Here is a 25548-nt window from a genome sequence, read left to right on the forward strand (position 1 = left end):
AGTGGCATTTCAATTTCATATCCATTTCTTTGGTTATGGTGGTGTACTGATATCCTAAGAAAAAAGTTGTGTTATGTGAGGCAGCATAATTGCACTTCCTGCTGAGATTTCTGGCAGCAAGCTCCATATGAGGGCACTTGCTGTATCTCTAGCCCATCCTCTTGGTCAAGCAAGTAGCAGTTTGTTGACAGGTAGAAAGTGTGTGTGTGTGTGTGTGTGTGAGAGAGAGAGAGAGAGAGAGAGAGAGAGGGAGAGAGAGGGGGGGGGGAGTGAGAAAGTGATACTGCAAGCCAAGTGTCATGGACTCATGCAGCCTGCAAAAATGTCATTATAGTCTACATAAGGTATGATCAAGCTACAAGTGAACTACATCTACTTGGGCAGTCAATTGTGTCTTTTCCTAGTGTCCTGAAGAAGATGATAGCCCACAATCATAGATGAAGAATGGTAGAGAGTTTAGTTGCTGCAGTATTATGGAGAGCACCAAGCATTGTGATTTTGGCAGCCCACATCTATTAATGAGCTGCTGATAGATTTTGTCAGAATTGGTTATTATGTTGTAGATGCCAAATATTATGAATCTGTTGGTGCCTGGTCATTTTCTAACAAGGCAAAGCCGTTATAATTTTGTGAAGTGAAATTCTGTATAGGATGGTGTGGGCATGGTGTGTTAGAGTGTGATCTTTTATTGCATTGTGATTATCATATTCATGCAGAGGTCATGATTAAATCTTGTAGCACTCATTTTTTTCTGAGTTGCACTCCCTCCCTTGTCAGTATAATAGCCAGTTCTGTGTAGTTGTGTTGTCTGTAGTATTAGATGGGTAGTCAGCAGAGATTGATACTGGTAGAATGTATCTCTATATGTGGGCTGATATTGTGATATCTGTTTCTTGATTGGTGCTCACTTGCATGTCATCTGGGCCTGGGAGGATTATATTTTAAGAGATTATATTTTAGGACTGTTTGAATCTGCTTTGAATAAGTTGCATTGTTATTAGTCTTTTATTATTTGATGTGCTCATTTTAACCAAGAATAAGTCTTCAGCAGAATATTGTGCATTTCTGATAAAGCATTGATAATCCATATTGAAGTGTGTTCAGATTGCATGTCTCCACCAGAATACAGGAAAGTGCCTCTTTTGTCACCCAATTAATAATTGCCTAGTGAATGGCAATGAAGTCTGTCCCAATACAGAGAAAATAAGAGCAGTCACAGACTTTCCGACTCCACACCACATTCAGGATGTGACAAGTTTTCTTGGAATTTGCTCATACTACCAGTGATTCATAAAGGACTTCTGTACTGAGGCACATCCCTTGCAAGAACTACTGCATGGACATGCCATATTATCTGGAGTAATGCACAAGAAAGATCTTTCCTAGTCCTTAAGGAGGTGCATTAACATCTTCTCCATTCCTAGCATCATATGACGAGAATGACGAGACAGGACTTCAGATCGACACTAGCAGTTTTATGACGGGAGCAGTTCTAGCACAGATTAAGGAATATGCCAAAAACTCATAGCTTATCCTTAACTCTGAGAAGAACTACTCCACAACCAAGAAATAGTGGCTCTCAGTTGTTTGGGCCATAGACAAGTCTCTATCAAACCAATGGAAAATATGTGGGCCACTGTAAAAAATGACAGTGATGGAAGCACATGATGCAGTTACTGACAAGGCATCTAGTACTAATATCACCTGCAACAGCATCATTCCACCGAAATGGAATTGACCTCTTGAGGATTTTCCCAAAGTTGACATATAAGAATTAATGCTTCATACTCTGCACTGACTACCTCACCTGCTATGGTGTCACAAAAACTCTGCTGACTGCTGAAGCTCTAGAACTTGTAATTCCTTGTAGAAGATGTCTCTTTGAAGACACAGAAAAGTTTTTTAACTGAGACTAATAGCAAAAGGTAATTTCATGTTGCAACATCACCCATAGTATGACAATTATCTATCGTCTACAGGTGAATAGCCTCACAGAACACTTTAATAACATATTATCAGATATGCTCTAAACATATGTTGATGTCGAACAGAGAGACTGGGATGCAATACTGCCCATCATGACATTCATATACACCACAGCGAAGCAAGACACTACAGTCTTCACACCATTCTTTCTGCTCAATGGCCATGAGGCCAAAACACAAAACAACAGATCCATTTGTTCCATTTCAAACAAACAATATTCAGGATAGTGATGTAAAACATCTCATCATCAGGATGGAAGAAGCAAGGCCTCTAGCTCACATAAAGACCCTGGACATCGAAGATAAAGACCAAGGGCACTGTAACACAGTGCCCTGGGAGACTTGACATTGATTTTTATGCCTGTGTAGAAAATGAGACCAATGGAAAAGTTACCAAAGCTGTATGGTATCCTTCAGCAGTTGTCAGATGTCACATACGGAGCCGAGGATTATGACCTTTCATCAAGAAGACAAAAACATCGACATTGCCCATGTCCTCCACATGAAGCTCTACTACAGTCCAGATGTGCAGATTTATGATGGGAGGCTGAGGTGAAACTGAAGACCCACTTGACACTCGAGAAGCTTCAATGGGAGGGTCTACCTTTAATGCTCATCATACTGAAGAGGATGTAATAACTTGAGCAGAATGCAAGAATCCACCAGTGCTACCATACAGAGGATCAGTGACAAGATCAAGATCCAAGATGCTGTAGTCATTCCAGAGAGGCTTTCTCAAATGGCAGGTCAAAGTTTCTTGGGGAGAAGGAGCAATGACACAAGCGCTCTAACTTGACCACCAGCAATTATTTGTTATTTCGTATTGATCATTTCTGGGAGGTTCCTTAAGTATCTTAAGCTTGTAATTTTTGTATGTCTGGAACATTCCATGGCTGTATAAATAACTGCACTCTCCATCCTGGAGATCAGTTCTGTTCTGGCCGTACATTGGTGTTCTTAATAAATGTGCTTTTAGTGCTAAGTGTTGTACTTCACTGATGAACCAGGTTTCAGATTTGGACTTGAATGTGGTTAGGGTGTGAAATATTAATTATGGAAGATATTTTTGATGATACTGTTTGAGCTTTATGGTGTAATATATGGTTGTTAACAAAAATTATTTCAAAGTAAGCCCATGCATGTACAATTCCCAGCTCAAACCCCACTCTATGCAAATCCTGTGCTACAATTGGTAGCAAAGGGTGGCTGTGTCCTTTACTGGCATGGTACCCATAATTTTAGCATTAGCTTGTTTGGAAAATGTGGCCTATTTCCTTTGTCATGCTACGGATGTCGTCACTAGGGATGTAACAGGCACCACATGGCTGTGCAAGGAAAAGTTGCTGTATGATGTGTCCATTTGATAGTGGGCCCCTGCAAGCACTGTGGCCTAGTTGTCCCAACTTCGACAGATAATTGGTGAACCTTTGCATTTGATGAATGGACAGATGTAAGTAAGGAAATCAAGGGTGAGCATTTGCTTTTGACACTTGGGAATGGACAGATGTAAGGACATGAAAACATATATTTGGCTCTCACAGAGAGAGAACTGATCATTAATTTTTTTGAAAGTGAGACCCCTTCATGTGCACTGTTGCATAGATTACAGGCCCTGGCTGCATATCAAGTGAATATGGTAACAGACTGTTTTTTTTTCTGTTAACAAGGGACAAGATAGGTAGGTATAAAATGAGTTGGGGGATAGCACAGTATGGGCAGACATCATTATTAGTGATTTATTGGCTGCGCTATCCTTGCAGGGTAGCAGGATGGCTTTGAATCTTGTACCAGGGGAGGAGGTTAATCAAGCAGAGCTGGTAGATGTTCCTGAAGTGGAATGTAGAAATTGGATAATGCAGTCTCCCAGGTGACCTCACCTGTTAAGAGGAATGTTGAATAATTGATAGTTTATGGTAGATTCAGTAACAGAGACTGTAAAATGTTTACATAATTTGGTGTCACTAAGTCAGCAGAAACAATTGCTTGGTTAAAGGAATCCTGAAATATTCCAGTTATTCTATCACCATGCTAGAGATAGTTTGGTATAAAGAATTAATAATGCCTCCACTGAAGGCAAAACAATTGCAAATTTCCACCAACAATTTTGTAAGAAGATAATTCCATCCAGAGCAATGCATGAATTAGTCAATCTGCATTATGGTCTTGAGTAGGAAGTAAAAGAGCTATTTTGTGGATACATAATTCACCGATTCCGTCATCCAGAGACAGTGGCAGAAGTTGTAGTCAATATTGTGGAAGGGATCAAATCAGCCGATTGGTCATAACTGATGTTTGCCCAGCTCCCGTAAACATTTAAGGGCTTAGAGGAATTAGCATATCAGAGTGAATGATTTAGGTATGTTGACCAAGGGAGGGAGGGGCCTAGAAAGAGGGGAAGCATTGGTACATGAGACATGCATTTGATGAAACCAGAGAGCAAGCGCTAATGGCTGTTTAGTCTGTGGTGCTACATGTCTTTTTTGGTGGTGTTACCCACAGAAAAAGAAAGACTTGAACATGAGCAGAAGGCAGTTTCATAAGGGTGTAGTGGAGGATGTGATCTCTATCACTACCCAAGTGGTATTAGGGCTTGGTTTGTGCAGCAGCGCATGAGGCAGTGTGTTCTGGTCTTGATACAGTTCAATAGCAGTTGTGAGTGAAAGCTAGTTCCATACCCAAAAGTGTGTGTGGTTGGCCAGACATGAAGGATGAGACATCTTTCATTACTGCTAATCCAAGTTCTCTGCACATGCTGGGATGGATGGATGGATGTGAAACTGAGTTTTTAAAAGTTCATGTGGAAGATTAAGTTGAGGATAACAGAGGACTTTCCACCAATCTGAATCTGGAATCCATTGTAATCAAGAGGACACAATTGATTCTTATTGGGGACATCATTTCCGCTTCCAGTTCTGTAAGAAAAGAACATTATCATTCTGCCTTGATTTTGAGCCCTACTAAGTAGCTGCACCACAGCAGGGGCAAGGGGGAGGTGACACAATGGCAGTTGGATTACTCACTAAAAAGTCAAAGAGAACAGGCAAATCAATTATGTGAAAGATTCAGGGATGTATTAACTGAAAAACTGGGGCTCACTAACATGATCAAGTATTAGACTGAACTGACTGACACAATGCTGGTGGACGACTACCATATCATCTGTCACCATCCTGAAAAAAATGTTCAAATGTGTGTGAAATCTTATGGGACTTACATGCTAAGGTCATCAGGCCCTAAACTTACACACTACTTAACCTAAGTTATCCTACGGACAAACACACACACCCATGCCCGAGGGACGACTCGAACCTCCGCCGGGACTAGCCGCACAGTCCATGACTGCAGCCTTAGACCGCTTGGCTCACCATCCTGAATGTACCAATTTAAAGAATTAGTGGAAGAGATATTACAGCAAGGGGTCATTCACCCTTCTAAGTCACTTTATTCTGTCACCATGTTTTAAGTGTAAACCAAGTAGTAGTAGAACTCAATAAGAAGGTAGTACTCTGGTCTTTTGTGCTGCTGGATTCGCATACATGTTTTGGGTGGTTCACAGGTGTCCAGATGTTTACAACATTAGATCGCAACAGGTGTACTACCAGATCCCATCAAATAAGAGGTCAAGGCATGTTAATGGAGACTGTCATGTATTGGGACCGGTTTGTATGTAATCGAGCGCCATTTGATTCTGCAATGGGTGTGGCTGTTTTATCCCAAATGCTAGATATGTTGTTTTCTGATATTACGTTCAAGTTTGTGTATTATTACCTGGAGGATCTAGTGATTCTTAGTAATAATTTGGAGGAGCATATGAGCCATTTACAAGAGGTATTCAGCCACCTTAGTAAGCTTGGGTTGACAATAAAACTGGATGTGGTGAAGGTCATTGGGTTTGCTCAAATGCTATTTTTGGAACATATTATGCCTCTGGGAGATGTAAGAGTCAACCTGGAGTGGAACAAGGCAATTAGTGAAGGCCCTTTGCCAAGAAATGCAATGGAGATGGCTAGGTTTGTGAGGATTTTCTTAGAATGTTGGTCCTGAACTTTGTGCAGTTAACTAGACCACTGAATGAATTGCACAAAAAAGATGTAAATTTGATTGGGGAGAGGCATAACAGACACAGTTTAAATATTGAAGGCCAGAGCTCCCCTATTAGCCATACCAGACGTTGAAGCAGAGTTTATTGTTCAAAGCGACGCTCTGATGGCAGGAGTGGTGATGGTGCTTCTTCAGGGATATCCCAAGGGGAGCTGGTCATTATCATGTACATGGAGAGGACTCTCCCCATTAGAAAAGAAATATTCAGTTCATGAGATCGGCTGCGGCAGCCTTGTTTACACTGGAGAAATTCGGGTTCTATTTACAGCACAAATCCTTTCAGTTGGAGACTGACACTCAGGCATTCAGTTGGATGCTGACACTCCTAGGTGCATAGGCAGAATGGTTAGGTGGACTACCTGAATTTCTGAATTGTTCAATTCCAAGTTAAATGTATCACAGGTACCAATAATGTCACTGCTGATGTTTTATTGTCATGAAGCATGTATGAATGATAAAGAGAATAACCCATGGGGGAGGGGGGGGGGGGGGGGTTTGCAGGAGCCAGTTATTAGATTTCCCAGCACTGCTTAAAAAAAAGGATTGACAGACACCAGAATGAGGATGAGTCATTAAGGGCTACAAAGCAGACAGAAAAATGGGAGGTTGTCAGGCTATACTCACTTAAAAATGAAATAATCTATTGCAATACTAGAAGCAGCCATCAGCCTAGAATTCTGGTTACCACAGAAGTGATTCTGATGTCTTTTACATATTACCACCAGTCTCCAGAAGTTAGACATTTAAAGTATGTGTAACGCAGTACTACTCAAATCCGTCAACTTCCGAGTGGGTTCACTGATTTATGACTGGGCTTGATTGCATATCATCATTTGCATCACAACAGTTGGGACGAGACTCTGGAATTGCTGATGTACATGTTTAATATGACAAAGCATGAAACACACAAAGGTGCACAGATAGGAATGATGTTCACCTTTATGATTAATTCCCCATTGGCTAATTCATGGTCTTTTGAGGAATTGTTGCTCAGTGAAACATCCTCCGTGGAGATCAGGGAAAATGGCAGAGAATCCAGAAAAATACATTATCTTCCCATGAGCAGCATACTCATAGACACCACACTCATAGACACAAGTGGGGAAGGTGCCCTAGTGCATTTAGAGTTGCGGACCAAGTGTATCTCAACAATCTGATAAAGTGAGCAGGGCAGAAGTTAAGTTCATGGGAAAACCACTTCCATGCTTTAAGGGGCAGTATGAAATGATCCATTTTGTGAATCTGGTCTTGGTCTTAATTAAAGACTTGGCAATGGCAAAGGAATGCAGGGCACTTATTTTGCAGCTGAACCGGCTTAGAATTATGTATAGTGTCTTAGTGGCCATTGTAAAGAATGTGTTACCACCTTGTGTATGTTTTTCCTGTTATTGATACATTACAGTTATCCTTCTCTTGCCATGTGGTGGGAGAGCTGGGAGGGGGGAGGGGAATTAAGACTTTCAGCAGGGAGAATGTGCCATGTGAAGTGGCACATTTGTACTTCCAGTTGCTGGTGCTGGGATTCCTGGAGGCCAGTTGTGGGGTACTCCTTGGCAGGGCACTTGCGTGTCTGGGCATTGAAGCAAGCACTTCTCGGGCCACCCTCTGGCACTGCGCCAGAGAGATACTGCGATGTGAGCACTGGAGCAGAGTCACTATGGACAAAGGGGTATGACCAAGCTGTAACTGGACTCTAGCTACTTGAGGAGTGGACAGTGTCTTTTTCTCAGGGTTCTGAAGAAGATGGCAGCCCACAACCAGAGACAAGGAATGGTGGAGAATTTAGTTAGTGCAGTATTGCGCAGAGCATTGAGCATTGTGCTTCTGGTGGCCCACATCTATTAGTGAGCATCTGACAGATTTTGTAGTTATACGTTATTGTGTGGTAGGCACCGAATGTCGTGAAGTCTACTGGTGCCTTGGTTTTTTCAAACATGGCAAAGCTGTTATAATTTTGTGAAATGAAATTTTGTATTGCACAGTGGGGCTATGGTGTGTTAGAAAGGGATATTTTATTGCACTGTGATTATTGCATACACACAGAGGTCATGATTCAATCTTGTATTGAGTCATACATTTTCTGTGTTGTACTGCTTCCCTTGTCAGCAGTATAATAGGTAGCTCTGTGTGGTAGTGTTGTCTATAGCATTAGTTGTGTAGTTGGTGGAGGTAGATGCTGTTAGAGTGTACCTCTTGTCTGCAGTAGTTGCTCATTTGAGTTATATAGTGCTATTTTGAGTGCCCACTTGTAAAGCTACAACAGGTTGATATTGTGATATCTGTTTCTTTATTGGTGTCCAGCTATATGCCCCATTGGCTGAGGAGGACTATTTTTAGGACTGTTTGAATCTGCTTTGAAGCACGTTTATTATTATTAATCTGCTGTGGCCATTTTAAGCAAGAATTACTCTTGGGCAGAATATTGTTTATTTTTTATATTAACCCTTTCACTGCTGTGGGCACATATAAAGGTCATGCTACACACCCAGGTGTTGTGGATGTTTATACACATGCTGCTTGGGTTTCCTACGGTGCTATGGACATCTGAATGCGTCCTGAGCCACCGAACTCCCACAACTGCAGACAAGTTACTTCCATACCTCGGTGAATAAAAAAACTTTCAAGTATTTATCTACAATATATGTGCCTACTGTGTGCTATCATTTGAAAAAAAAACCTTGTTTTGATATCTTGAATCATTTACTAGATACGTTCATTGTTATGATGACATAATTCACAAAGCACAAGTACGTCAATGGGCAAATCATGCGCAACTGTCCTTTGGACATAATGCCAATAACTCAAGAACAAAATGAAATATCCTTCTGCTCACAATTTTAAATAAAAATTCGATAGCTTATCTACATTACATTCACTGCAATGTATGAGCTAAAATCAATCTTACGCAAAGTTTACGCAATGCATTTTTACCTCTGTGAACTCAAAAATTTCATGCATTGTTTCAGTTTATTTGATGCAGCACAGTAAGTATGAAGGGTAACAAAAATAAATTCAGTTCTTTATAGAGTGAAGACATCAGACTGTAAGATGTGCAAAAGTCAATTTTTTTCACCTAATAGTTTTCGGAAAATCCTATCTCGGCACTAGGACCAGCATTTGGTAAGCAGCACAGTCATAAAAAAAGCCATCTCACTACAGAATGCAAAGAGTACTTCAGCAGCAAAAGGGTTAATTATAGAACACATTTGAGCTTTGTTGTAATATATGACTGTCAAAGTTATTTGCAGAAAAGCCAACCTCACCCAACACTATCTCAATCATGCGCCACAAAGTATTAAGATTTTCTTTAATATAGATTAGCAGGGCTTAGAGAAACAAGCTAAGAATTCTTGTAACATTCAGTTCCCCAAACTTTCACCAGCATAATTGCCATCATGAGAGTTGTGTAATGTCTGACAACTCCTTTTGCCATTGAAATAGAGAGTTTTTAGGTGTCAGGGTTTCCACATAGTAAAATTGCATAAGCCATATAAAAATTTAATAATGAAAAATGTGTATAAAGAACTACTATTTCACTTACACAGTTTTTACCCAAACTCGCCAGACATCTCCAGAGAGATTGGAATTTAAAACATATGTATGAATATCCTAGTTAAGTTTTTGACCAACATGGAAACCAAGCAGTTTCACTTATTTGGTGCTCAGTTAAATATAATGTCTTCCATTTGCTATTAATTCTTTTTCATTGGCAAGTTGAATGCATTACAAAAGAAACAAAAATATTGTAGCAAAATGTGTGTACTAATAAATTCTTTTTATGCTAAGGCATGGAAATTACTTCATGTTGTACTTTTTGTTAAAATATAACTTTATTCTCATTTGAACATCATGAGTTTGGTTTTGAAATTAAAAATATTGTAATAATTTTGTTTGGAGTGAGAAAGAGCAAGAGTTCAAAAGCTAGTATGCTTATGTAGGATGTTTCTATGAGCCACACATCAGTAAGTTATAAATGAGTGGTTACCTTTAATTTGTTTTAAGTGTTAACTGTATTCTTGACTTCACATCATCTCATCTGCCCATGGAAACTGTTCCTTAAGAGGAGCATGCAGTGTGTTACCCGATTTCAGATTTCTTAATAGCATGGAACTACTGGAGTTCCACCCTACAAACTTGACTTAAAAGATTGTGTTCCAATAATGCAGTTCTGTCTCTTTATGTACTCCACAGTGGATGTCCTACAGGGGGAAGTCATCACTCTCATGTTCCATCATACATGTAGATTTACCCTTAACATTAAAATTACTTTAGTTCCCAGTAAAAGTTGATTTGTCGTTGAGGTGCAGGATCAGGCTTCTCAACTGGATGTCCTTCACTTCAACAGACATTATTTGTATGGCTTGTTGTGAATCTACAATTTATTGCTCTGACCTAATGTTCACCACATCTCTGTCAACAATGTTGTGTTCTTCATTCATCTTTTTTAACATTTTGGCAACTGAACATAAATGTAGTGCCCTGACTGTAATATGACTAAGTTTGTCAGAGTACCTCTTGCTGTTTCAGGTCACAGCCAATTGTCAGCAAAACTGCATAATCTCTGAAAAAGCAGTTAGTTTCTTTTCTGCCAGGAAAAGTGTACATTTCCTTTCATTATTAATGAAATTGTTATCAACCAGCAAATTGTAAGAAAAGTGTAAAAAAGGCTGAGTGTGTCTTCTTTCACTATCAGAAATCTCTCGTTGCCAAGAAAATTTTTAAGTGGCTGGGACACAAAAGTGTTGACTATATATATTTAATGGTTTCTGTCTTTTTTTCTTCAGTGTTTTCCTTTTGACAATGAACTATGGTTTTGCAACCAGATATATGTTCTTATAATGTTAATGGAATTAGAAGAACACTAGAAGTACGCTCAAATTAGAGAATGGAATGGGAAGTTTGAACCACTAATCACAGCAGATCTTGAAAGAGGAAAATTAACAAAAGAGACTGCCAATAAACACTCTCACACAAAAGATATAACTGACAATCTCAAGTAGTCACACAAACTAAAAAAGAAAACCAAAAATCATACAAGAAGTGTAGAAGAGAAGCAGGGTAAATGGATAAGAGACAAGCAAAAGTTATACATCACAGATAACTCAGATTTTATTGAGAACACTCATTTTTTATAGCAGAAAAATACAAATAATACATTTTTCTTATCATAAATACATAATCAGCACAGAATCATGCAGAATCTAACAAATATTCTTTAAAAATTGTTTTTGGTTTTCTTATCACAAGTAAATCTGAAAAATAGAGCTATAGAGAACAGCACATCTGAAATTGCACATAAAACTGCTTGTTACCTAAATGCACATATACAATTGTTGTTATTATTACTAAACATTACAAATCAATTTTAACAACAAATATTATCATCCATTCATCTGACTAGCAAAAAAAAAAGGAAAACAATATATTAACTATATTGAAAGACAATTTTCTCTGTAACAGAGTCAATGTGAGTTCTAGCTGAAATCAATAGTTTTCCTTGAGATACGGGACTACACCCATAAGTTGCAATATATTTACAGAAAGGTTATTTCACTTGATGTGTTCTGCTTCTCACAATAAGGAATTTAAGATGTCACTGGACATAAAATCCACATAAAGAAGACTGTAATGTAACATACAAATGAATACTGAGAAATAAAGCATCACTAAGCCAAATTTATAATAAAATCTGCCTAAGTTTATAAAAGAATCTCTTGGGAACTTAATAGTTTTGAAGCACAGAGGGACAGTCAATAAATACATAATTAAGATATTGTATTTCTGAAATGCTGGTTCATTCGATGAACTGTCTGAAATCTACTTCAGTTTTGATGCCTGACTATTCTTATTCACTTTGCTGCTCATTACAAAAATCAGGCCACAACACTCATACAACCACGTAAACAGTGCTTCCAACGAAACTGAGATACATGTTCAATAGTGAAGGCAAGAGAGAGGGATAACCAACAAGCAAATCATTTTCTAGGTCCATCAATACATTATTTTTATGTCAACTTGAGCAAAAAGAACTAACAGGATAATAGATTAAGTTCATTTTTTGGAAATGATAATTTATCAACATGTTTTAGGAATTTAATAATTTTTCATGATAAAAGACAATTAATGGTGAGTATGAATAAATATTGTATAATTCCTTTAGATTTCTTGTTATTAAAAGTTTCTAAACATTATTACATGATGTAAATTTTCCTTGCTTGTTGGTCAGTAACAAACATACAATTATATTTTAGCAACACATGAATGCAAGTACATGAAATATTGACAGAGTAATAAGAAACACTAAAACACATGAAAAAGGCTGGACTTGTATTTGCAAGCATAAAGTTAGACATACCAGTTCAAACATGCTAACAGAACAACTTGAGAAAGGAAATAAGTACTAGTGCAACAATCAAAACTAAAAGTGAAACACTTATTTGAGCACAATATGAGAACTCTAACAAGAACACAAAAATTATATAAAAACAACTTTCAGAAAATATAACATTTCAAACACCAATATGATAAACTATGTACAGTAACAACAAACTTCCAAAAATTTTAATCTACACTGCATACAACAAACAATTTATTTATTAGTTTCCCAAACAGGAAACATATTCAAAATATATATTAATCTCTAAGTACAATCAAGACAAGCAGTGGAAAATGAATTGCTGCTAGAAAATGAATACTTCCCATTCATTAATATTCAATGGATCAACCTGCACAGTCTCATATCACATTCATGACAAGTATACGATATCTTATTTAATTATCACATGTCATGTATTATGCAAACTGCTATGATATTATTTCCTTGACATCAGTCACTGCATAAGATCTAGCAAACTGTTACCCTTATTTATTAAGTGTAACAAAAAACACTTTGGTTCATAGCATACAGAATGTCAATTACAACATTTAAAAAATGAGATGCGAAAGAAATGTTTGAAGAAATGCTCCTCTGAAATCAGGGAGAGATAGTAACTAAAGTGTAATTCACTGACACATACAAGTATGTTTATGATATTTAGCAATATTTACTGACAATACAGTAACCATTACAATTGCTGAATGCAAATAAGCACCACTTTTTTCGTTTGCTTTTGTTTATAATGTAATTCTAAGAAAATTCTAAATTAAAACAGTCTGTGCCTCTTCAGGCTTTCGACAACAATACATTAAAAATAAGTTTATGGCCTTAAGTACCATTATAAACATGGAACTTAAAATTACCACTGCTTCCATCCTGAAAGCATCTATATAAATCTGTTTTATCCACTTCGAGCCTACAATTCGTAATTTATAATGTTCGTTTATCAAACATCGCAAATATTATTGTATAAAAATATAACAATGAACTGCTCAGTTTTAACAAGGGTCCCTATACTTTAGCATTCAAACATTAAAGTTACTAGCTTTTACTCTCAAGTTTTCAATTTTTAACAATTATTATCTGTTATCTGCCACATGTTTTACATTGTTTGCCAGTGAGATTTAATTCCTGGGTATGTAAAGCTGATGATTCTCTGAAATATCTGACCTGCACTTAAACAACATACTAATTAGAAAAGTTTAATACCATATTTCTAAATAATGTGGCAGATCACAATGTAAATTATGATTGTCCTGCTTGGGCAATTTAAAAACAAATGACTATAATTTTTTGTTCGTGCTGCAGAAACTGGTGCTATTGTCCTTCCTACATTCAAAAATCCATTTTCAAAGTTCAGAGTAACTGCCAGTACTACCTGAAGCTCTGTATTGGCACAAAGCAGATGACAGAATGGATTAGTTGTTGGTAACATAGCATTTGAAAACTGAAGTTAATGACGTGAATGACAAGGTACACACTGTTGGTTTATCAGCATTATTCATACTGAAATAACAACAAAACTCTGACAGCACAAATAGCAATTTCATTCAGGCATATAACTATCTGAGTGACCATTTCACAGCATACATTACAAGTAATACGGCCTGCTGAAAACACACATTAACACAAATATCTAAAAGAGAATAGCAATGGCAGCACAGTGGTATTATATTTAATGGAAAAAACCCCTTCCACACTTCAATATAAATCAGACACTGCTCCTTCTGTAGACCACAACAGGAACTAAGCTTTCAAAAGCTGTTTTTAACAGTATGCAACACAACCATCCACAGGTCGATGTTGTGAAGTGCTCATTTCCAAATTCCTCTTGCTCTACCTACATACACAAGTACCAACACCAAGATATTAATGGCCAGAAACTGATACATCTATGAATCACAAACAAATAAAAAAAAGGAATCTTGCAGCATATTATGTCATAAAATGAAGATGCAGGCTTGAAATATCTACACTATGTTATCACACATATCCAGACACTCACCTAAGACTGCAATCAAAAGTTTTCTCATAGATCCATATATATGGAGTGATGGCAATACAAGTCTGAACAATTACTTACTTTTGAGAGTCTTCTCTCCAGAATATGAACTCCCAAGTAGATGAGTAAGCATTTTATGTTCTACAAGAGCAGTTGCAGTGGCAGCACTTGTCAGTGCAGGTCTTAGTGAATTTCTGTGAAGTCTACATTCCCAAATCGCCTATACATATTCAGTCACATTCATACCATGATTTGAAGAAGTTTAGCATGTTATTTGTCATGAAATAATCCTTCTGCAATGTCCATATGTAATTCTGTGATTTATAAGGATCTAAAATGTTCTCCTATTAACATATAGTTGTGTGACACCACTCTACACAAGATGTGTGCAGTCATTTGTTTAAGACATTAATGGAGTTATGCACTTTGCCAAAAAGAGTTTTCCAACATTCACTGGTACTTCAAAGTCAAAATGTGTAGTCATACTGCAAAAACCTCAGTGGTACCTTGAAGTCAAAATGTGTTGTCACACTGCACACCTTTCACCCATGAATACTTTCCTTCGGCCTATTCTGAAACTGTTAGAGTGGTGGTACCCACAGTTTGGTAATGTAAGATGTTGTTGAACTCCACAGTAATATCTATTCTGTTGATACACACATGCTTATGGCTGCTGTGGATGTTACCTGTACTTACTATGCAGCATGTATCATTATTATGCCCTTAATCGGCTTTTTGAAGAGTGCACATGTATTTGTGATAACATAGCGTATGTAACTGGTAACACACTGAATTTATAAAATATTTTTTATTTTTACATAAAATAATTCACACTCCTGAACAGATCTGCAAGCAGTAGAAAACAGCTATTGAACTTAAGTGTCAATGCTAATTGTGTCTGAAGACATCAAGTGAGGGTGGATTTTGAACAACAGCTTTCTTGTGATCTCTCAGGTTTTCTTTGCATGACTGTTTAATAGTAAGCTTCCAGGTTTTCAGCTGAGTTGTTGTTTCCATTTTCTGCACAATATTTCTACAACCGATCCAGCCATTTTCTTTAGATGCTGTAAGTTTTGCTATTATGTATACTCACTGCTTGGACTCCAAACAGACTGTGAGCTATTGCTGGTCTCACACCGCTATTTATAGCCAAGTTTGATACCCAGTGTCCACTGTACCCTTTGATACTCTTTTGTTTTACACAGCACTCATTGATACACCATGAAATACAAATTCCCTGATCATTTCAAACTCTAATGGATGCGATATCAGCGAGATTTTAATAAACTGAGTGCCAGACCCCAAGTATTACTTAAACTGAAAACCCCAACCCTGTTTATTAGGTTTTTTCTGACACCTTTATTTTGATAGACTTCTTAATTTTGCTGTCCCAGAAACTTGGCATTTGTACCACGATGCTGGCCTCATCATATTATATCTGAGGTGGTGCTCAGTGACAAATGATCTGCTCGGTTCTTTTGATGGAGGGTGTGTCGCTGATGTTCCTTGCATCTCTGCTCGACTAGTCCGATAGTCTGTCCAACATATGGTATGCCACATACGCATGGAATGTGATAGACCCCCAGCTTTTGGAGACCTAGTGGTCATCTTTCATGTTACAAAGAATGCTTTTTATCTTATATGAAGGGAGCAAAATGCACTGGATGCCATGTTTCTTTAGGAGTCTACTGATCTTTATGGATAATGGGCCAGCATAAGACTGATAAGGGATTTTTTGCTTCTCATTCTTGGCGTCATTTTCAACTTCTTTTTCAGGCATTTTTGATTTTGGCTGTATCTCCTGCCCAATTTGATGCTCTGAGTATCCATTCCTTCAGAACACCAGTTGTAGGTGTTGTAATTCTCTGGCGAGGCTCTCCTTGTCTAAAAGTCATCAAACTCAGTGAACCAGTATTAAGCATCGAATTTCTTTGTGACACATGGTGTTGGCTTGAGGCATAGAGATAGAGGTCACTGTGCAAGTTTTTTTTATATACTGTGACCCAAGAATAAGTCTGGTCTTCTCATAAGTAACATATCAAGGAAAGTTAGGTGGCCATCTTTTCCAAGCTTATATATTACAATGAATAGAGTTTATATGTTCCAGGATCCCTTGAAGCTTTTCCACTCCATGTGGCCACAATACAAAATGTGTCTTCCACGTATCAATATAAATCACATGGGTTTCAACTTGGCAGATTCTAGTGCCTTCACTTCAAAGTGTTCCACAATAGTTAATAATGGACTACCCATCACCATGACATGGGTTTGCTCATAATAGTTTTCACTGAAAGGAAATAATTTGATATTAGAACATGCTTAAAAACTTCTGTGAAACAACTGCCAAACTTTTCTGCAATAAGTTCCAAGCAACCAGAAAATGGAACACCTGTAAGAAGGGGAGACAATATCAAAAATAACCATAACATCCATATCCTAGCATCACAAATGACTAAGGTGATGTACAAAGATGGTGAAGTTGCAAATATGGTGTTCACAGTTCCTCATATATTGACTGAGAATGCATTTCAGATATTTTGCCAGGTGGTTCATGGGTGCATCAATCACCTAATCACTAGATCACTGATTGTTAAATATCTCAGTGCAGTAATCACATAACACAGTTCAGTGGTTCAAAACAATTCACATGTGGCAAAAATTTAACATATCAGTTCATCGAATCATTGTCCTGATACACATTTAAGGAACTCGAAACAATTCAGATAGTGCACAAAAATAATTAGTAAGCCTATTAACACTGTCCTGCTAACCAGTCATTGTTCATAGGAGTTAATAATCACTGTGTTCCTGTAATAAGTTCTCACTCAGCATAAATTAGTAATTTCTGTCACAGAAGTCATGAATTATAACCACAGGTGAAGAAAATGAACTCCACACAATATGTGCAAATATTTCAAAATGTTAGTTATTGGGCTGTGGCACACTGCTCACGACAAGAGGGATAGTATTGCTCACTTTACTCTCAGGCTTCAATCTGAAGGCGTTTGATGCAGCTCTCCATGCTACTCTAGCCTGTGCGAGCCTCTTCATCTCCCAATAACTACTGCAACCAACATCCTGCTGAAACTGCTTACGGTATTCATCTCTTGGTCTCCCTCTACAATTTTTGCCTCCCACACTCCCCTCAATTACTAAACTGGTGATTATCTGATATCTCAGAATGCACACTATCAACCATTCCCTTCTTTTGGTCAAGTTTTGCCGCAAATATCTTCTCTCCCCATTTCTATTCAATAACGCCTCATTAGTTACACGACTGATCTACCTCATCTTCAATGTTCTTCCATAGCACTGCATTTTGATAGTTTCTATTCTCTTTTTTTGTCTTAACTGTTTATTGTCCATGTTTCACTTCCATACATGGCTACACTCCAGACAAATACCTTAACAAAAGACTTCCTAACACTTAAATCTCTATTCGATGTTGACAAAATTCTCTTCTTCAGAAATGCTTTTCTTGCAATTGCCAGTCTACATTTTATATCCTCTCTACTTTGGCCATCATCAGTTATTTTTCTGCCCAAATTGCAAAACTCCTCTACAACTTTTAGTGTGTCATCTCCTAATCTAATTCCCTTAGCAACACCTGATTTAATTCGAATACATTCCATTATCCTTGCTTTGCTTTTGTTGAGGCTCGTCTTATAACCTACTTGTGAGACACTGTCTATTCCGTTCAACTGCTCTTCAAGCCCTTTGCAGTCTCTGGCAGAATTATAGTGTCATAAGCAAACCTCAAATTTTTATTTCTTCTTCCTGAACTTTAATTCCCACTCCAAATTCTTCTTTTGTTTCATTTATTGCTTGCTCAATGTAGAGACTGAATAACACAGCGGTTAGGCTACAACCCTGTCTCACCCCCTTCTCAACCACTGCTTCGCTTTCATGCCCCATGACTCTTACTTCTGCCATATGGTTTCTGTACAAATTGTAAATAGGTCCATGGTTCATTGGGGCAGGGGCACCATCATACTTGCTCTAAAACTACTACTCATGCCAATATTGCCCTACCTTCTAATCTCTTTTTGCTAATAGTATGTTCACAATAGTTAAACAAAATAATCAATTTGTTATCCATGACATATTTCATAAAACTTCATTATTCAGTATGTATTTCATGATTACTGATGGCAACATTGTCAGTCACCTATAAATATTTTATCTGAGGAAATTTCCATGATTTACTATGCATGTAAAGCTTGGAAATGATAAATTTTGAATAAGCTAAAAGTAATTTGATTCATGATTGGTACAACTCAATTGGAAACTGACTCTTCTTTTTTCAACAAGTATTTTACTTTTCCAAAAACTTCATACTTCAAAAAGCTACTAATATTCAAAATTTTCATTTTCTAGAATGTTCCAATCTTAAAGTGTAATTATTTCAAAAATAGTTTTGTAACCTACATTTTTCTATTTCCAAAAATGCATACTTTTACTAAAATAACTTGATGGTTTGTCAATTTTTGCGATTAGAAATTTTCTCAATAATTTTTTGGGAACTTTTGGAATCCCCTGTCATAGTGACGTGCTCTCCTATAAAATAGCACTGACAACTGTGCCATTTTCTAATTATACAGTTATTAGTTAAACAAAGTTACATCACTGCCTATTGTGACTTCATCACAAATGTTAACATGTAATAATCTTGTACTTTGCCATTTTGTGATTCCTGTATTGTGTGTGTGTGTGTGTGTGTGTGTGTGTGTGTGTGTGTGTGTGTGTGTGTAAATAGGTGTCATACACATATCCTTAGCCAGTCTGTGCTACCTAGTCCAAACATAATCATTGTGTTATTAGGCAGGTCATGACTGGTATTCCGAATATAACTATCTTTGTGACGCAGCCATGGCTGTATAGTTATGGTGTGTGGTCATCAGCCAGCATCCAACAGTCAGAAAGTATATATCTAAGACAGCCATGCCCTAGCTGCGAATTCATACAAAATTTATGCTTCATAATGTAATATTCAGGTAGTTCACATTTTCTATTCATATCTACAGTTACTATGCAGTTACTATGTCACAGTTGTGTAATGTAATATGTTGCTCTGCCACAAGTGAAGTTTTATGATAACAGGTGTAGTTTACTGGTAAGTATTATATATTGTGGCTCCTGCTGGTTACAAATCTGATCATAAAAAGGGAAAACTGTGTGTCAATGAGCATGAAGATATTGAAAATCAACTGCAGTGTCATGTATTTTATTTAACAAAAATTCATCATGCCCATTAATAGTATGAGGATGCTCAAAGAAGAAAGAGTAAAAGATCTCAAGAGGCATAATTGCAGGTCAGTAACAATAAAAACTCTTCAAATCAGTACAAGCAATACAAAGCAACCATAGCTGGCGGAATCAAACACAAGAGCATACATATAATAAGTTTTCTATAATAGATAACCTGTTGTACGAAAGTGCTAGTAGAAGGTAAATACTTTTTGGATTAAAGGATATCACTCACTAAAAAGCAAAAGTGTTGAGTTGTCTACAGGCACATAAAAAAAGAAAGAAACCTTGCTAGCTTTCAGAGTAATTATTTTTCAAGCTAGAGCAAAAATACAGAGAGACAGAGAGCAAAAATATTAGGAATTCCTTCACAACCTTAACACCTTCTCTCCCATCTGCTTCACCAGGTCTTCCTTAACCCAACATGATGCCTGAATAATGGCAAAGCAGGAACAGCTAGAGCAGAAATTCAAAACTATAGAAACATGTGACCTTGGGAGAGCTAGATGGCACCTATGGGAAAACAGAAAGAGGCATTTGGAGAAAATAGAAGCAGCTGTGTGAATATCAAAAGCTCAGTTGACAAGCTAGTACTAAGCAAAGAAGGGAAGGCTGAAAGATGGAAAGAGTATTTACAAGGGCTATACCACAGAAATGAACTTGAAGGCAATAATTCAGGGAAAGATAGATTGTTACTTACTCTAAAGATGCCACATTAAATTGAAGACAGGCACTATTAACAGATACTTACATGAAGCTTTTGGCAACAGCCTTCATCAGCCAAAGAGAAACACACACCATTCATACACACAAGTAAGCACACCTCACACATCCATGACCACCAACTCCAGCAGTGTGGCCAAAAAGCCTCTGGCCTGTGGTGCCAAAGTTGGCAGTCATGTGTGTGTGTGAGGTGTGCTTGCTTGAGTGTAAGAATGGTGAGTGTTACTCTTTTGCTGATGAAGGCTGTGGCCAAAATCTTCATACAAGTGTCTTTTAATTGTGCCTATCTGCAACTTAATATGTCATCTTTATGGTATGTAACAATCTATATTTTCCTAAATTGTTGATATTCCTACCTGGAGTTTCCACTGTTCAAACTTAAAGACTATATTATATAAATGGAAGAAGGTTTAGATAATGATGAGATGGGAGACATGAAGCTGTGAGAAGAATTTGTCATATCACAGAAAGGCATAAATCAAAATAAAATACCTGGAGTTGACAACATTCCCCCAGAATGAGAAAGATCCTAGGGACAAAATACCATAACAAAACTATTCCACCTGGAATGCAAGATATAAAACACTACCCTCACTCTTCAACAACAATAATGTAATAATCTGAATTCCAAAGAAAGGCAAGATCAGACTTGTAGGAAAGTTACAGAACCGCCATATCTTAAAAGATAAACTGAAAGAAGGCAACCTTATGTTTACAATATTTGTGAATTCAGAGAAAGATTTGACAATATTGACTGGAATACTTTCTTTGAAAATCAGGAATAAAAATGAGAGAGTGAATGGTTATCTACAACTTGTACAAAAACCAGACTGCAGTTATGAGTCGAAGGACATGAAAGGGAAGCAGTGTTTGAGAAGGGGGTGAGAAAGGGATGTATCCTGCTGGCCATATAATTCAATCTCTAGATTAAGCTACCACTATATGAAACTAATTTAGAAACAAGGCTTGAAGTTCAGGAGAAAGAAATAAAAACTTCAGGTTTGTTGATGACATTGTAAATTTTGTCAGTGACAGCAACAGACTTGCAAGATCAGTTGAACGGAAAGGCTAGTATCTCGAAAAGAGGTTACAAGATGAATATCAACCAAATTAAAACAACAGTTATAGACTTTAATGAAGTTAAAAATGATGGTGAAGGAATTACATTAGGAAATAAGATACTAAAAGCAGTATATGAGTTTTGTTATTTCCACAGAAAAATAAACGGCGATGCCCAAAGTAAGGAGGATTTAGAAGAAAGTGTAGCAACAGCAAGAGAAGCATTTTTCAGACAGAGAAATTTACTAACAGTGCATACAAATTTAAACATTATGAAGTATCTTTCCGAAGATATTCGTCAGGGGTGCAACCTTGTATGAAAGTGAAATGTGGACTATTTAACATTTCAGACAAGAATAGCAGGATTTGAAATATGGTGCTGAAGATTAGATGGGTAGATCAGATAATTAATGAGGACGTACTACTCTGAATTGGAGAAAAAAGAAATGTGTGCCTCAACTTAACTAAGGCATCAAGAAATCATTTATTTGTTAATTGAAGGAAGTATAGGAGGTAAAAATTGTACAGGAAGTCCAAGGCCGCACTACAGTAAACAGGTTGAAATGGATGTAGGTTGTAGTTGTTTTGCCAAGATGATGATGGTTGAAGAGGATATATCAGTACGAAGAGCTGCATCAAATCATATCACCACCACCACAACAGGTATCTACACTGCAGTTATGAGGAAATGATTTTCAAAACATGATACTAGTGGCAAAATTTGTCGACTACACAAATGTAGTTCACATCTGGAAATCTACCATAGAATTCATTATCTATGACACTTGTAAGCATCCAAAAATTACCACTAATATTTTTTTATTCGGATACATATCTACTAAAACTAGGAGGAGGAACATCTAAATAAAATCTATAGAAAACATAAGAGTAGTTTGCAATTGAAGATATTGTATTAATTGTGAGTGGAGCTCAAAAATGTTGAAAAATTCACAATACAAGTTTTGATATAACCAGTGTAACACTATGGAGAAAATGACATGAACAGCACATTTAATATGTGTGTAAAGTACAAGACTCTAAAATTTAGGTGTGAGTTTATCTAACAGATGAAGTCTTGTCCATACACAAAGCAACTTATATACACAAACAAAGAAGTGAAATGTACAGATGTTGTACTTAAATGGCATAATGACACTTTCTATAATATTGTTCCAAAGATAAACACTGTAGCTTCACCTTAACACACTAAAAGCAATACAAATCATGGAGCACTGACAAAGCACATCTACCACTTGAGGTAGTCACCACTGCACAACATGTAGACAATTTTCTTAACTTCATAATTGTAAGGAGTAACTATGAATACAATGTAATGAGGGGAAAGGTGGGGGGAGGGGGGGGGGGACAGGGAGGAGGAGGAGGGGGAGGGGGTTATACGAAGACTCAAATACAGCAAGATGTTTCACATGGATGTAAGTTACAACAATAATGCAGAGATGAAGAAGCATGTACAGGGTAGACAGGTGTCTTTGGACTGAAGACCACAAAAGTAACTGAAATATGGCTACAAAGATTTAGTATTTGCACACAAGTTTCAGCTTCAGAAACTGTGAAGAGTGGAAAAGGCAGGTAACTGAAGTATAACATTCTAACCACTAACATATATTTCTATTCCTTTCTGTCTCTTCTGTTGGATGTTGGATTTGTGATTCAGAAATTTGGAGAAACATATATTCTTACAGGCTGATACCCATTCTTCCCTTACAGATCTTTCCATGCAGAAACTAATTCAGCTTATCCAGTTCTGAGGAGGAAAAGTATGTTCCTAAGGCTTAACAATATTATAGAAGGAAAGTTGCTATTCACCATGTAGCGGAGATGCTGAGTCCCAGATAGGCACAACAAAAAGATTTTCACACTTAAAGCTTTTGGCCAATGGCCTTTGTCAACAATACACACACACACACCACACACACACACACACACACACAACGCAACTCACACACACGACTGCAGCCTCAGGCAAGGGCGGGGAGGGGAAGGGGTAGTATGGTGGGGATAGTGGACAGTGAAGTGCTGCAGGTTGAATGGGGACAGGGGAGAAGTGGGGAGGGTGGGGGCGGGGGAGACATATAGAGAGAAATAAATAAATTTAAAAATATAGAAAAAAAACTGAGTGTGGCAGTGGAATGATGGCTGGTTAGTGCTGGAATGGGAGCAAGGAAGGGGCTGGATGGGTGAGGACAGTGACTAATGAAGGTTGAGTCCACAGAGGTTATGGGAATCCATAGGACGCATTGCAGGGAAAGTTCCCACATGCACAATTAAGAAAAGCTGGTATTGGTGGGAAGGATACTTATTGCACAGGCTGTGAAGCAGTCCTTGAAATGAGGGATATAATGTTTGGCAGCATGTTCAGCAACAGGGTGGACCACCTGTTTCCTGGCCACAGTCTCTCGGTGGCCATTCATGTGGACAGACAGATTATTGGTTGTCATGCCTACATAGAGTCCAGCACACTGGTTGCAGCTTAGCTTGTAGACTACATGATTGGTTTCACAGGTAACCCTGTCTTTGATGAGATAGGTGATGTTAGAGTCCGGAATGGAGTAGGTGGTATTGGGAGGATGTATGGGACAGGTCTTGCATCTAGGTCTATTACAGAGGTATGAGCCATGAGGTATAAGGATGGACAAGTATATTGTGTAGCTTTGGTGGACGGTGGAATACCACTGTGGGAGGGGTGGGAAGGATAATGGGGAGGGCATTTCTCATTTCAGGGCATTTCAGGGCAGGGCAGGTAATCGAAACCCTGGTGGAGAATATAATTCAGTTGTTCCAGTCCTGGGTGGTTCTGACTTATGAGGGGAATGCTCCTCTGGGGCTGGACAGTGGGGCTTTGGGAGGTAGTGGGTGACTGGAAACATTTGTTTTTGTATAAGGTTGGGAGGATAATTAAGGTAAGTGACGGTTCCATTGAGACCCTCAGTATACTTCGAGAGGGACTGTTCGTCATTGCAGATGCGATGACAACGGGGTGGCAAGACTGTACGGAAGGGACTTCTTGGTATGGAATGGGTGGCAGCTGTCGAAGTGGAGGTATTGCTTGGAGTTAATAGGTTTGAAATGTATGGAGGTACAGATGGTAGATTCAACATCTAGGATGATAACTTGTTGGCTTGAGTAGGAACAGGTGAAGCAAATGGGGGAGAAGTTGGAGAAGTTGTTGAGGTTCTGGAGGAATGTGGATAGGATGTCCTTAGCTTTGAATCAGATAGCGAAGATGTCATCGGTGATTTGGACCCAGGTGAGGGGTTTAGGATTATGTGTGTTTAGGAAGGGTTCCTCTAGACGGCCCATGAATAGGTTGGCATAGGATGGTGCCATGCGGGTGTTCATAGCCATACCCCGGATATGCTTGTAGGTAAAGGAGAAGTAATTGAGGGAGAGTATATAGTTGGTCATGGTGACTAGGAAGGAGGTTGTTGGTTTGGAATCCATCAAACATTGGGAAAGGTAGTGTTCAATAGCAGTAAGGCCATGGGCATTAGGAATGTTAGTGTACAGGGAGCTGGCATCAACAGTGATGAGCAAGGCACAGTGCGGTAAAGGGACAGGAACTGTGGAGAGTCGGTGGAGGAAATCGTTGGTATCTTTTATATAGGGGGTAGGTTCTGTGTAATATGTTGAAGCTGTTGGTCTACGAGAGCAGAGATTCTCTCGGTGTGGGCACAGTAACCAGCTACAATGGGGTGTCCTGGGTGGTTAGGTTTATGGACTTTAGGAAGCATGTAGAAGTTAGGAGTGCGGGGAGTGGTAGGGGTGAGTAGAGAGATGGACTCCAGGGAGAGGTTCTGGGATGGGCCTAAGGATTTGAGTAGTGTCTGGAGATCCTGGTGGATTACTGGAATGGGGTCACTGTGGCAAGGTTTGTAGGTGGAAGCATGTGACAGCTGATGGAGTCCTTCCACCAGGTAATCTTTGCAGTTCATAACACCAAGGTGGAGCCTTTGCTGACAGGTAAGATTATAATGTCAGGGTCAGCTTTTAGATGCTGGACTGCAGTTCTTTCTGCAGATGTAAGGTTAGTCTGC

General features: G+C 38.2%; 1 protein-coding gene across 4 annotated transcripts in view; it reads right to left on the reverse strand.

Annotated features, from left to right (window-relative positions):
* Positions 1-11170: 11170 nt before the first annotated feature.
* The window catches only part of LOC124619424 (testis-expressed protein 2), a 323669-nt gene continuing 309291 nt past the window's right edge, over positions 11171-25548 (reverse strand). For all 4 annotated transcript variants that reach the window (XM_047145793.1, XM_047145794.1, XM_047145797.1 and 1 more), the window contains exon 16: positions 11171-14302. The gene's annotated coding sequence lies outside the window, so the exon portion shown is untranslated. The remainder of the gene's footprint in view (positions 14303-25548) is intronic.

The sequence above is a fragment of the Schistocerca americana genome, chromosome 6, assembly GCF_021461395.2.
Source record: "Schistocerca americana isolate TAMUIC-IGC-003095 chromosome 6, iqSchAmer2.1, whole genome shotgun sequence".
Lineage (NCBI taxonomy): Eukaryota > Metazoa > Arthropoda > Insecta > Orthoptera > Acrididae > Schistocerca > Schistocerca americana.